This window comes from Sus scrofa, chromosome 7, assembly GCF_054392235.1.
Source record: "Sus scrofa isolate SSC_HxYL_T2T_F1_AM1 chromosome 7, Sscrofa_HxYL_maternal_Yorkshire_Landrace_v2.0, whole genome shotgun sequence".
Taxonomy (NCBI): Eukaryota; Metazoa; Chordata; class Mammalia; order Artiodactyla; family Suidae; genus Sus; species Sus scrofa.
In genome coordinates this window covers 90,655,440-90,669,368 of record NC_139389.1, presented here as the reverse complement: position 1 = coordinate 90,669,368, position 13,929 = coordinate 90,655,440, and the positions used below count along the sequence as shown (strand labels likewise).

General features: G+C 40.0%; 1 long non-coding RNA gene and 1 pseudogene across 1 annotated transcript in view; one reads left to right on the top strand and one right to left on the bottom strand.

The window, feature by feature from the left end:
• The window catches only part of LOC146401763 (uncharacterized), a 909,931-nt gene that overhangs the window by 707,542 nt on the left and 188,460 nt on the right, over positions 1-13,929 (top strand). The gene's annotated exons all lie outside the window — the stretch shown is intronic.
• Positions 12,168-13,892, bottom strand: LOC100153910 (olfactory receptor 11H12-like; annotated as a pseudogene).

Here is a 13,929-nt window from a genome sequence, read left to right as displayed (position 1 = left end):
ATACCATATGTCACTTTTACGAGGAATCTAAAATATGGCACAAATGAACCGATCTACAAAAAGAAACAGACTCGTAGACATAGAGAACAGACTTATGGTTGCCAGGGGAGGGGGGAGGAAGTGAGATAGACTGGGAGTTAGGGGTTAGTAGATGTAAACTATTACATTTAGAATGGATAAACAATAGGGACCTATTGTATAGCACATGGAGTTATGATTGGGTCACTTTGCTATACAGCAGAAATTGGCACAATGTTATAAATCAACTGTACTTTAATAAAAGTAAAAAATACACAATGAAAAAAATTAAGCTGCAAAATAATAATTACAATAAGAGCCCATGGAGTAGGGCAGAGGGAAGACCAAATATGTGTGTGTGTATATTTTACTGTGTATATATTTTTCTAAAATATGGGACATGTTAATTTATTGTTTTTATAATTTAAAATAAGAAAATTTCATTTTAACAATATTTGAGAGAGGCAAATGGGAAGGAAACTGCAAAGTAGCCTAAGAAAGAGAGAAGGAAAGAAAATGCAGAGAGAAGGAAGCTTCTTGCCTGATCCTACTTATGTCTTATCTCACTTAATGCTGAAGGACTTTAAGTCCATGTGGAAAATCAGGGTAAGGCTAACCATCTTACACTGTTGGTAGAATGTAAATTGGTCCAACCACTATGGAAAACAGTATGGAGGTTCCTCAAAAAACTAAAAATAGAACTATCTTATGATCCAGCAGTCCCACTCCTGGAAATCTATTCAGAAAAAAAATGTAATTTGAAAAGAGAGAGAGCAAAAAGATAAATATCATATGATATCACTTATATCTGGAATCTAATATATGGCACAAATGAACCTTTCCACAGAAAAGAAAATCATGGACTTGGAGAATAGACTTGTGGTTGCCAAGGTGGAGGGAGAGGGGGTGGGGTGAATGGGGATCTAGGGGTTAATAGATGCAAACTATTGCCTTTGGAATAGATGAGCAATGACATCCTGCTGTGTAGCACTGGGAACTATGTCTAGTCACTTATGATGGAGCAAGACAATGTGAGAAAATAGAATGTATACATGTATGTGTAACTGGGTCACCATACTGTACAGTAGAAAAAAAAATTGTATTGGGGAAATAACAATTTAAAAAAATGCTTTGAAAAAAATGAAAAGTAAAAAAAAAAAGAGAAGATACATGCACCCCATTGTTCATTGCAGCACTATAGCCAAGTCATGGAAGCAACCTAAATGTCCATTGTCAGAGGAGTGGATAGAGAAGATGTGGTACATATATACAATGGAATATTACTCAGCCATATCAAGAATGGAAATAATGCCATTTGTAGCAACATGGATGGACCTAGAGATTATCATACTAAGTGAAGTTAGTCAGACAGTGAAAGATAAACATATGTTATCACTTATATGTAGAATCTGAAGAATGGCACAAATGAACCTATCTACAAAACAGAAACACACTCACAGACTTTGAAAACAAACTTACGGTTACCAAAGGGGACAGGTTGAGGGAGGGATGGATCGGGGGTCTGGGATTGGCATAGGAGGCTCTACCCCATATTCTGTGATAATCTATATAGGAAAAGAATCTGGAAAATAAATGCATGTATAAGTGAATCACTGCTGTACAGCAGAACTTATCACAACATTGTAAATCAACTATAATTCAATAAAACTAAAAAATGAAAACAAAACACATAGTTTTTTTTTTTTTTGCCTGAGATATTCATTTCCAAACTCAAAATGCATTCCTTCTTTTGAGCTAAGTAATCCATCTCTTTCCTGAGAAACCTTTTTAAGGTAAAAATCCTAAAGGGAAAATTGTTACATGCACAAAATATTCTTACATCCTGGATTTTCTGGAGCAGTTTTGTTTTGGGATTAAGTGATGAGTCCTAATTTATGTTTGCAATTTATCATCATGACAAATATCTATAAAGATTTTATTGAGGTATTACTTTTTTACAGTAAAAGAATGGAAATAATTAATGTCCAAGGAAAGGACTAGTAGTAGATGGAAGGAAGGTCTTATTCTCTGAATATCAATTCTGTAAGCAGTAGTTATTGTTTAGTGGTGACGTACATTTTTCTCCTCCACTGTATTCTGAAATGCCTTCTTATATCCTTCACAATCAGCTATAAGCTACATGGAAGGACAGTTCTCCTTCTAGGAAAATATTCATCTCAACACATAAAAATTTACAATCCATGCCACATTTCTTGAATGGAATAAATCCTAAAAATAATTATCAAAACTTGTTATAATACAGAATAAGTTTGACATTATATTAAATATAACACACATATAAAAGAAAATAGTTGTGTTACAGGGATTGAATTATGAATGCTTTTCTTTAAAATTTTTCCTTAATGTTATTTTAACATTGTTTCAGTAACAAATAACAAAGAACTCTCTCATTTATTTTTTTGAACTTAAGTAATGTATTCTTTAGATCATTTCCTTCTTCAGGTTTTGGCGAGACAGGCTCTATTACCTAAAACCCAATTACCTGACCAAATTTTCGGTGACGTTCATTTTGGTGAAAATTTTAGTATTCAGAATACTTCTGAATATTTTGATGAATGCTGTTATATATGGATTTAGAATTTATCCTTTAGAGGCTTATAATGGGGGAATATGAAAAAGAAACAAAGTATGTCTGGATGTCATTAGGATAGCAAACTCTTATTGGCCGACAGAAATTTTGGATGATTTTTTAGAGTTTTATTGAAGTATAGTTGATTTTCAGTGTTGTGATAATTTCTGATCTACAACAGTGATTCAGTTGTACATATACACAGATACATTTTTCCAGATTTTTTTTCCCCCATTTAGGTTATGACAGAATATCAAGTAGAATTCACTGTGCTATACAGCAGGTCCCCACTGACAATCCATTCCATATACAGTTGTGTGAAATGCCAATCCCAAACCCCAATCCATCCTTCCCCCTTTCTTTCCCTGTTGGTCATGGTAAGTTTGTTTTCTAAGTCTATGAGTCTGTTTCTATTTTATAAATAAGTTCATTTATGTCATTTTTTTTAGTGGCTACATATATGCGATATCATATGGTTGTCTTTCGTTGTCTGGCTTATCATACTTTACATAGTATGATAATGAATGATTTTTTCTGCTTTTTTTTTTTTTTTGGTGGGGGGCTGCACCTGTAGCACATAGAATTTCCCAGGCTAGGGGTCGAATTGGAACTGTAGCTGCCAGCCTACACCATAGCCACAGCAACAGGGGATCCAAGCCATGTCTGTGAACTTTCTCACAGCTCAGAGCAACACAGGATCCTTAACCCCATGAGCAAGGCCAGGGATTGAACTGGCATCCTCATGGATACTAGTCAGATAAGTTTCCACTGTACCACAATGGGAACTCCAATGGATGATTGTTTTTAGGGTTTATTTACTAGTAATGATCATGTCGCAAAAATAATAAAGTCAAATACAAGAACCACAATCAGAAAAGAATATATTTCCTTCCCTTATTTATACCTGCCAACTAAAGAAGCAAAATGATACAATTTTATCAATGCCAGAACTATTAATGTAAATTATCATGTAAAAGGAGTTTTTTAAAATTAAAAACTTTTATCTTTTATTTTTTAATATATTTTTGCTTTTTTTAAATATATTTTTTTAATTTTCCTACTGTACAGCAAGGGGGTCAGGTTATCCTTACATGTATACATTACAATTACATTTTTTCCCCCACCCTTTCTTCTGTTGCAACATGAGTATCTAGACAAAGTTCTCAATGCTATTCAGCAGGATCTCCTTGTAAATCTATTCTAAGTTGTGTCTGATAAGCCCAAGCTCCTGATCCCTCCCACTCCCTCCCCCTCCCATCAGGCAGCCACAAGTCTCTTCTCCAAGTCCATGATTTTCTTTTCTGAGGAGATGTTCATTTGTGCTGGATATTAGATTCCAGTTATAAGTGATATCATATGGTATTTGTCTTTGTCTTTCTGGCTCATTTCACTCAGTATGAGAGTCTCTAGTTCCATCCATCTTGCTGCAAATGGCATTATGTCATCTTTTTTTTTATGGCTGAGTAGTACTCCATTGTGTATATATACCACCTCTTCCGAATCCAATCCTCTGTCGATGGACATTTGGGTTGTTTCCATGTCCTGGCTATTGTGAATAGTGCTGCAATGAACATGCGGGTGCATGTGTCTCTTTTAAGTAGAGCTTTGTCCGGATAGATGCCCAAGAGTGGGATTGCGGGGTCATATGGAAGGTCTATGTATAGATTTCTAAGGTATCTCCAAACTGTTCTCCATTGTGGCTGTACCAGTTTACATTCCCACCAGCAGTGCAGGAGGGTTCCCTTTTCTCCACACCCCCTCCAGCACTTGTTATTTGTGGATTTATTAATGATGGCCATTCTGACTGGTATGAGGTGGTATCTCATGGTTGTTTTGATTTGCATTTTGCTTATAATCAGCGATGTTGAGCATTTTCTCATGTGTTTGTTGGCCATCTGTATATCTTCTTTGGAGAAATGTCTATTCAGGTCTTTTGCCCATTTTTCCATTGATTGATTAGCTTTTTTGCTGTTGGGTTGTATAAGTTGTTTATATATTCTAGAGATTAAGCCCTTGTCGGTTGCATCATTTGAAACTATTTTCTCCCATTCTGTAAGTTGTCTTTTTGTTTTCTTTTGGGTTTCCTTTGCTGTGCAAAAGCTTTTCAGTTTGATGAGGTCCCATGAGTTTATTTTTGCTCTAATTTCTATTGCTTTCGGAGATTGACCTGAGAAAATATTCATGAGGTTGATGTCCGAGAGTGTTTTGCCTATGTTTTCGTCTAGGAGTTTGATGGTGTCCTGTCGTATATTGAAGTCTTTCAGCCATTTGGAGTTTATTTTTGTGCATGGTGTGAGGGTGTGTTCTAGTTTCATTGCTTTGCATGCAGCTGTCCAGGTTTCCCAGCAATGCTTGCTGAATAGACGTTCTTTTTCCCATTTTATGTTCTTGCCCCCCTTGTCAAAGATTAATTGACCATAGGTGTCAGGGTTTATTTCCGGGTTCTCTATTCTGTTCCATTGGTCTGTCTGTCTGTTTTGGTACCAATACCACACTGTTTTGATGACTGTGGCTCTGTAGTATTTCTTGAAGTCTGGGAGAGTTATGCCTCCTGCTTGGTTTTTGTTTCTCAGGATTGCTTTGGCGATTCTGGGTCTTTTGTGGTTCCATATAAATGTTTGGATTGTTTGTTCTAGTTCTGTGAAAACTGTCATGGGTAATTTGATAGGGATTGCATTGAATCTGTAGATTGCTTGGGTAGTATGGCCATTTTTCCAATATTGATTTTCCCAATCCAGGAACATGGGATATCTTTCCATTTCTTTCCATCTTCTTTGATTTCTTTGATTAAAGTTTTATAGTTCTCGGCATATAGGTCTTTTACCTCTTTGGTCAGGTGTATTCCGAGGTATTTGATTTTGTGAGGTGCAATTTTAAAAGGTATCGTATTTTCGTATTCTTTTTTTTTTTTTTTTTTTTGTCCTTTTGCTATTTCTTTGGGCCACTCCCGCGGCATATATATGGAGGTTCGCAGGCTAGGGGTTGAATCGGAGCTGTAGCCACTAGCCTACGCCAGAGCCACAGCAACTCGGGATCCAAGCCGCGTCTGCAACCTACACCACAGCTCACGGCAATGCCGGATCGTTAACCCACTGAGCAAGGGCAGGGACCGAACCCGCCACCTCATGGTTCCTAGTCGGATTCGTTAACCACTGCGCCATGACGGGAACTCCTCGTATTCCTTTTCTAATGTTTCATTGCTGGTATACAGAAATGCAACTGATTTCTGAATGTTCGTCTTATATCCTACTACTTTGATGAATTTATAAATCAGTTCAAGTAGTTTTGGGGTTGAGTCCTTAGGGTTTTCTATGTATGGTATCATGTCATCTGCATACAGTGACAGTTTTATCTCTTCTCTTCCTATATGGATGCCTTTTATTTCTTTTGTTTGTCTAATTGCTGTGGCTAAGACTTCCAAAACTATGTTGAAGAGCAGTGGGGAGAGTGGGCATCCCTGTCTTGTTCCAGGTTTGAGTGAGAAGGCTTTTAGTTTTTCCCCATTGAGGATTATATTTGCTGTGGGTTTCTCATAAATGGCTTTGATTATATTCAGGAATGTTCCCTCTATACCCACTTTGGCGAGGGTCTTGATCATGAATGGATGTTGAACTTTGTCAATTGCTTTTCCTGCATCTATTGAGATGATCATATGATTTTTGACTTTTTTTTGTTAATGTGGTGTATGATGCTGATTGATTTGCGTATGTTGAACCATCCTTGTGAACCTGGGATGAACCCAACCTGGTCATGGTGTATAATTTTTTTGATATGTTGTTGGATTCGGTTGGCTAAGATTTTGTTGAGAATTTTTGCATCTATATTCATCAATGATATTGGGCGATAGTTTTCTTTTTTGGTGGTATCTCTGTCTGGTTTTGGAATGAGGGTAATGGTGGCCTCATAGAATGTCTTTGGGAGTATTCCTTCTTCTTCTACCTTTTGAAAGAGTTTAAGGAGGATGGGCACCAATCCCTCTTTATATGTTTGATAGAATTCGCCTGTGAAGCCATCTGGTCCTGGACTTTTATTTGTAGGGAATGATTTTATGACCTCTTCAATTTCATTTCTAGTGATTGGTCTGTTCAGCTAGTATGTTTCTGCTTGATTCAGTTTTGGCAGGCTGTAAGATTCTAGAAAATTGTCCATTTCTTCCAGATTGTCAAACTTGTTGCCGTATAGTTGTTCATAGTATTCTCTTATGGTTTTTTGTATTTCTGCTGTGTCCGTTGTGATTTCTCCTTTTTCATTTATAATTTTGGTGATTTGGGTTCTTTCTCTCCTCTTTTTAGTGAGTCTGGCCAGGGGTTTGTCAATTTTGTTCACCTTTTCAAAGAACCAGCTCTTGGTTTTATTAATTTTCTCTATTGTTTTTTGAATCTCTATTTTATTGATTTCTTCTTTGATCTTTATAATTTTCTTCCTTCTGCTGACTTTAGGACTTTTTTGTTCTTCTTTTTCTAATTCGTTTAGGTGGAGGGTTACGTTGTCAATTTGGGATCTTTCTTCTTTTTTGAGAAAGGCCTGTATTGCTATAAATTTCCCTCTGAGCACTGCTTTCGCAGCATCCCGTAGATTTTGAGAGGTTGTGTCTTCATGATCATTTGTTTCAAGGTAGTTTTTAATTTCCTTCTTGATTTCCTCATTGACCCATTGGTTTTTTAGCAGCATGTTGTTTAGTCTCCATGGAGTAGGTTTTTTCTCTTTCCTTTTCCCGTGGTTGATTTCTACTTTCATGGCATTGTGGTCAGAGAAGATACTTGAGATAATTTCTATGCTCCTAAATTTATTGAGGTTAGCTTTGTGTCCCAATACGTGGTCGATTCTTGAGAATGTTCCATGAGCATTTGAGAAGAATGTGTATTCTGCTTTTTTTGGATGTAGTGTCCTGAAGATATCAATGAAGTCTAACTTTTCTATTGTTTCCTTTAGGATCTCTGTTGCTTTATTGGTTTTCTGTCTAGAGGATCTGTCCATTGATGTGAGGGGGATATTAAGGTCTCCTACTATGATTGTATTCTCATCAATATCTCCCTTTATGTCTGTTAATATTTGTTGTATGTATCAGGGTGCTCCTGTATTTGGGGCATATATGTTGACGATAGTAACATCCTCTCCTTGGATGGATCCCTTAATCATTAAGTAGTGTCCTTCTTTGTCTTTCTTTATGTCTTTTGTTTTAAAGTCTATTTTGTCTGATATGAGGGTTGCGACTCCTGCTTTTCTGTCATGTCTATTGGCGTGAAATACTTTTCCCCACCCTTTCACTTTCAATGTATATGTATCTTTTGTCCTAAGGTGAGTTTCTTGTAGGCAGCGTATTGAAGGTTTTTGCCTTTTTATCCACTCAGCCAGTCTGTGTCTTTTGATTGGGGCATTCAGTCCATTGACATTTAAGGTGATAATTGATAGATGATTATTTATTGCCATTTGAACCTCGTGTTCCAGTTGATTCTATGGTTCTCCATTCTTCCTTTCTTTTTTTTTTTTGGTTGGATGGTCTCCTGTTATTATCTGCTTGAGTGTATTTTTTTTTCATTTTTTGCAAATGCAATATTTGTTTTTGGCTTGTGGTTGCCCTGTTTTTTAAGTATGCTAACCCCTTCCCATAATTGTGTGTTTTAGCCTGATGGTCCTGTAAGTTCAAACACTTCATTACTATATTAAAATTAAGAAGAGAGACATACATACAAACAAAAAGGGTTATTTACCTCCTAACATCCCTTGCCCACATTTTATGGTTTTGATGACTCTTTTTAATTTTTTTCTTTTTAATTTTATTTTGTTTGAAGCATGTTCATGATTAAATCTGTATGCTTTCTTGAGTGACTGCTCTCTGATTGCAGCTTCCTCAGTCCTAGTTCTTCCTCTTCTTCTTTTTTTTTTTTCTTTTCTTTTTTCTTCCCTTTCATTCCTGTCTTTTTGGTTTAGAGAAGCCCTTTCAATATTTCCTTTAACCTGGGTTTTGTGTTGCTGTATTCTTTAAGTTTTTGTTTGTTGGGAAAAATTTTTATTTCGCCTTCTATTTTAAATGATATTCTTGCTGGATGGAGTATTCTAGGTTGCATATTTTTTCCTTTGAGCACTTTAAATATTTCTTGCCATTCCCTCCTGGCCTGTAGTGTTTCTGTAGAGAAATCAGCTGATATTCTTATGGGGGTTCCCTTGTAGGTAACATTCTGCTTTTCTCTTGCTGCCTTTAGGATCCTCTCTTTATCACTAACTTTTGCCATTTTTATTATGATGTGTCTTGGTGTGGGTCTGTTTGGGTTCAGTGTGTTTGGGGCCCTCTGTGCTTCTTGTATCTTGAACCCAGTATCCTTTAGATTTGGGAAGTTTCCATCGATAATTTCTTCAAATATATTTTCCATCCCCTTATCTTTTTCTACTCCTTCTGGAATTCCTATTATGCATAGATTGGCCCGCTTTATATTATCCCATAGGTCTCTTATATTGCTTTCTAGTTTTTTGATTTGGTTTTCTGTCTGTTGACCGGATTGAGTGATTTCCATTATTCTATCTTCCATATCACTGATTCGTTCTTCTGCATTATTCATTCTGGTTTTTACTGCCCTTAGTTCAGTTTGCATCTCTGCAAATGAATGTTCTAGTTTTTCTTGGCTCCTCCTTATATTTTCTAGTTCCTTTCTGAGGGTATCTGCATTACTGTTCATATCTTCTCTTAATTCCTTCAGTATTTTCACTATTTCTCTTTTGAACTCCAGGTCTGTCAGACTGCAGAGGTCTGTTTCATTGTTGACTGTTTTAGGTGAGTTCTCCTGTTGGTTTGACTGGGAGTGGTTTCTCAGCTTCTTCATCTTGCTTGTTGTCTTCTTTCTCCTGAGGGAGTTGTACTCTCTGTGATTGGGCAGTGTTTGCCTTCTCACTGCCGTGGAATATTTCCTGAGGGCTGTCGTTGTTGGTCAATCTTTTTTGAGGCAGTGTGGCTTTTCTGGAGTGTTGATGGGGCTAACAGTGTTTCTTTGAAGCAAAGGAGGACTTCCTGAGGGCAGACAGGACTGGGAGGTCCACCCCACGATGGTAGCAGATTTCACTTGGTCATGCAGAGCTTGCTCTGGTGTTTTTAGGCTGTGGGGTTCTTTCAGGGGGTTTCTGGTGTTGGGCAGCTGTTCCTCAGGAGTGCATCACCCCCTGGGGGCTGGAGCAGCTATCTGGGTCACTGAGAACCTACGAGGCTCTTCCCTAGGGCAGCCCAACTCAGAAGGACAGCCTGAGAATGTAGGCGGATCTTCTCACAGTCTGGCCGAGCTTGTTGCAGCTTTTCTGGGCTGCAGGGGCTCTTCCAGGGGGCTGTTGGTGCTGAGCAGCTACTTCGTGGGAGTGGAGCACCCCCTGGGGGCTTGGGCGGGTAGCAGGGCCACTGAAAACCCAATATGCTCCTCCCCAGGGCAGCCCGACTCTGAAAGCCCATCTGAGATCTTTTCCCAACTTGGCCAGTCTTGTTGCAGCTTTTCTGAGCTGCAGGGCGTCCTGCCTGGAGCTGGCAGTCCTATGAAGCTGGTCCACTAGGTCTCAGCACCCCCTGGGTGCTTGGGCGGGTAGCAGGGCTGTTGGAGACCCAAGAGGCTCCTCCCCAGGGCATCCTCAATCAGAAAAACCGTCTGAGATCTTTTCCGGACTCGGCCAGGCTTGTTGCAGCTTTTCTGGGCTGCAGGGGGTCGTGCCTGGAGCTGGCAGTCCTATGCAGCTGATCCACTAGGGCACCCCCTGTGGGCTTTGGTTGATAGCAGGGCTGTTGGAGACCCAAGAGGCTCCTCCCCAGGCAGCCCGACTCAGAAAAACTGTCCGAGAATTAGGCAGATCTATTCACAGCCTGGCTAGGCTTGTTCTAGCTTTTCTGGGCTGCAGGCCTTTTCTCGGGGGCTGGTGGTGTTTTGTGCTGCTCTGCGGAAGTGTGGCCCCTCTAAAGGGCAAGCAGGCCTGTGCAGGGACAGCCCCTGCGGTGGTAGGCTTCAGGCAATTGTTGAGACCAGCCCTCCTGGATGGCAGGCAGCCCCAGGTCCGGTGAGAGCATAGGGCGTGGTGGGGGTGGGGGAGGGGATGCACTGGGAAGCACAGCTTTCTGCTAGCTAGCGGGCCTGTAAGCTTGCTGTGGCATGGGGGGTATTCTATGGGGACCCACCCCTTCTTCTCTCCCCTCCCCAGCATGGGCGCAGACCAGGCTCTTCTCCCAGGTTCCCTCTGATGTGGCTTTCCACTTCCCTGCCCCTAGAGTATTGTTCCCTTCCTCTGCGGCCGCTTTGTTTTCTAGTCTCCCAGGCAGTCTCTGCCCCATCAAATGGTTTCTAGACCTCCCAAGCAGTTTCTGCTCCGCCCCACCCCCCCCCAGCCCGTTCTAGGGTTCTAACCTCTGGAGCCGAGGTCTTGGTGCCCAGCCCCCACCCAGGCGTCCCCCGGCCCTTTCTCGGGGACTAACCTCTGGAGCCGAGGATTCGGTGCCCAGCCCCCACCCAGGCATCTTAATTTTTGGTGACTGTACCCGTAGTTCAGATGGTCCGTTGGGTTCTTGATCCGTTTTTCCGTACTCCGACTTACTGCTACACTCTTCTCTGCATCTGGGGATTCCTCCGGTTCATTTGATCTTTCGCCCGGTAGGAGACTTTCCAGGGTGCGGGATCCCTTTCTCCTCCGCAGTTCCCTTTCGGGAGCGCCCGTCCCACTCGGATTCACCTTCTCTCACTCTCCTCTTTTCTCCCGTTCTGCCCAATAATGTCACGAACTTCTTGCCGTTATCGGAGTTTAGGTTCCTCTGCCAGCGATTGGTTGCTGTTCTGTGCGAGTCATTTCTTCTGTAGATGTGCTTTTTTTGTTGTGTTTGTGGGCGAGTGCAAGTGTGTCCCCCTACTCCTCCGCCATCTTGTCCTCTCTCCCATATTTTTGCTTTTTAAGGCTGTACCTGTGGCATGTGGAAGTTCCCAGTCTAGGTATCGAATTAGAGCTGTAGCTGGCAGCCTGCACCACAGCCACAGCAATGTAGGATCCAAGCTGTGTCTGCAACCTACACCACAGCTCATGGCCACACCAGATCCTTAAGCAATTGAGCAAAGCCAGAGGTCAAACCTGCATCCTCATAGATACTAGTCGAGTTCATAACTCACTGAGCCACAGTAGGAACACCAAATAGTTTTTAACCACTGATAAATGAACTATTTGAACAACATCCAAATGAGTACATTTTTTGTTTAATATGCAGTCTAAGTGCCAAAGTGGAGCCCCACACTTCCATTTATCTATATAATTTCAGCACTTTATAAGTGGCACCATAGATTCTTAATTTCATAGGCTGATATAAATTAATATCACTAGACCCATATTTGAAGATTTGGATAATGATATAATTCAGGTTGGTTTTCGTCAGACTCTATTGACCTGATCATAGAGGGGTCATCTAATATGTCTTAGAATATACCCCAGAATTTTCCTCAGAGCTGCCTTTATCTCCTTATTCCGGAAACTAGATGAAGGGATTGAAGAGTGGGGTCACCATAGCATAGAACAAAGTTGCAACTTTCTGCATCCCAGCAGAATGTCAGAGTCCTCAGCTCACATACATGACCATCAGAGATCCATAGAACAGTGGTACCACAGCCAAATGAGACCCAAAGGTCGAGGAGGCTTTATGTCTCCCAGTGGCTGAAGGCATCCATAACACAGCTGTTAGGACAAGGGTATAGGATCCAAAGATGAAGAGGGAGTTACCAATGATAAATAATGAGCTTAGAGTGTAACAAAGCAGTTGAGTTGCTGGGGCAGAGACACACACCAATGCAAATAGTGGTCTTAGGTCACACACAACATGGTCAATAATATTTGATCCACAGAGGGACATCTGAGAGATGAGAACAATGGGGATCAGGAACCACAGAAACCCACAAGCCCAGCAGATCATGACCAGTTTGGTACAGAGATGCCCAGTCATGAGATTAGGGTAGTGCAAGGGATGGCAGATAGTGAGGTACCAATCAAAGACCATGACAGCCAAATGTAAGCATTCACTTGTTCCCAAAGAAAAAAAGAAATAAAATTGGAGGAAGCATCCAACAAAGGAGATGGTCTTTTTGTCTGAGAGGAAGTTGATTAACATCTTGGGTGTTGTAGATGAGACATACCAGATTTCTAGAAAGGAGAAATTCCCCAGGAACATATACATGGGGATGTGGAGTCACCGGTCACAGCATAACGCACAAACAATGGCCCCATTGCCTGTTATGGTCAGAGCATATGTGGTAAGGAAAAGTGAGAAGAGGAGGATATGAATCTTCCACTCACAAGAAAAACCTAGGAGTATAAATTCTCTTACAAAAGCAAAGCTGGAATCTGGCTCAGAGACATTCATGGGGTCGATCACCTGCAAGGTCAAGAGACACGTATTTATCAGTTAGGACTAGTTTCAAATGTGTTGCTGTTAAGAATGACGAGAAGACTCATTTTTCAAGAGCGTCCTCATTTAGGAAGAGAATGTAGTCTACTTGCTCTTGGCTATATACTCTGTGTTCTGGGCATAGTAGGCAGCTGGCTGCACAGAAAGAAACTTTTGCCTGCTTCAATATCTCTCCCTTACAGTGACAGAACTAGAGAAATTTATTTTATTTCCTTTTTGTGACACTTTAATTTTTTGAAATTTTTTATTATGATGGATTTACAATGTTCCATCAATTTGTGCTATGTAGCACAGTGACCCAGTTATTATATATATAATATAATATATTACAATATAATATAGAATATATATATATATTCTTTTTCTCACATTATCCTCCATCATGTTTCATCACAAGTGTTTAGATATATAGTTCCCCATGCTATACAGCAGGATGTGATTGCCCATCCACTCCAAATGCAGCAGTTTTCATTTACAAATGCTAGACTCCCAATGCAACCCACTACCTCCCCCTCCCCACTGGCAAACACAAGTCTGTCCTACATTTTGTAAACTTGTTATTTTGGGGGGACTGTGATAATCTGTGATAGTTTCTGAAGAGCATAAAACACAGAGTTAACACTTAATAAGTTTACTATTTTCTAATCCTAATCCCATTCTATGGTGAAATAGACTTGCTAGAGAGTTTTATGACTTACATTTCAGTTAAATATACTACTTAACTTATCATTCACATATAAAAAATGGACATATTTCACAGTAAGTTGGTAGTAATCATTTCAAAGCCAATATCTGCATTTCTGGTTGCTGTTAGATTAAGCATCATAAAACTGTAATACCATAATTTTACTTATGTAATACCATAATTTTACTTACCGACATTGACTTTTAATATTGTAATGTTGTAGTGTTTCTTGTA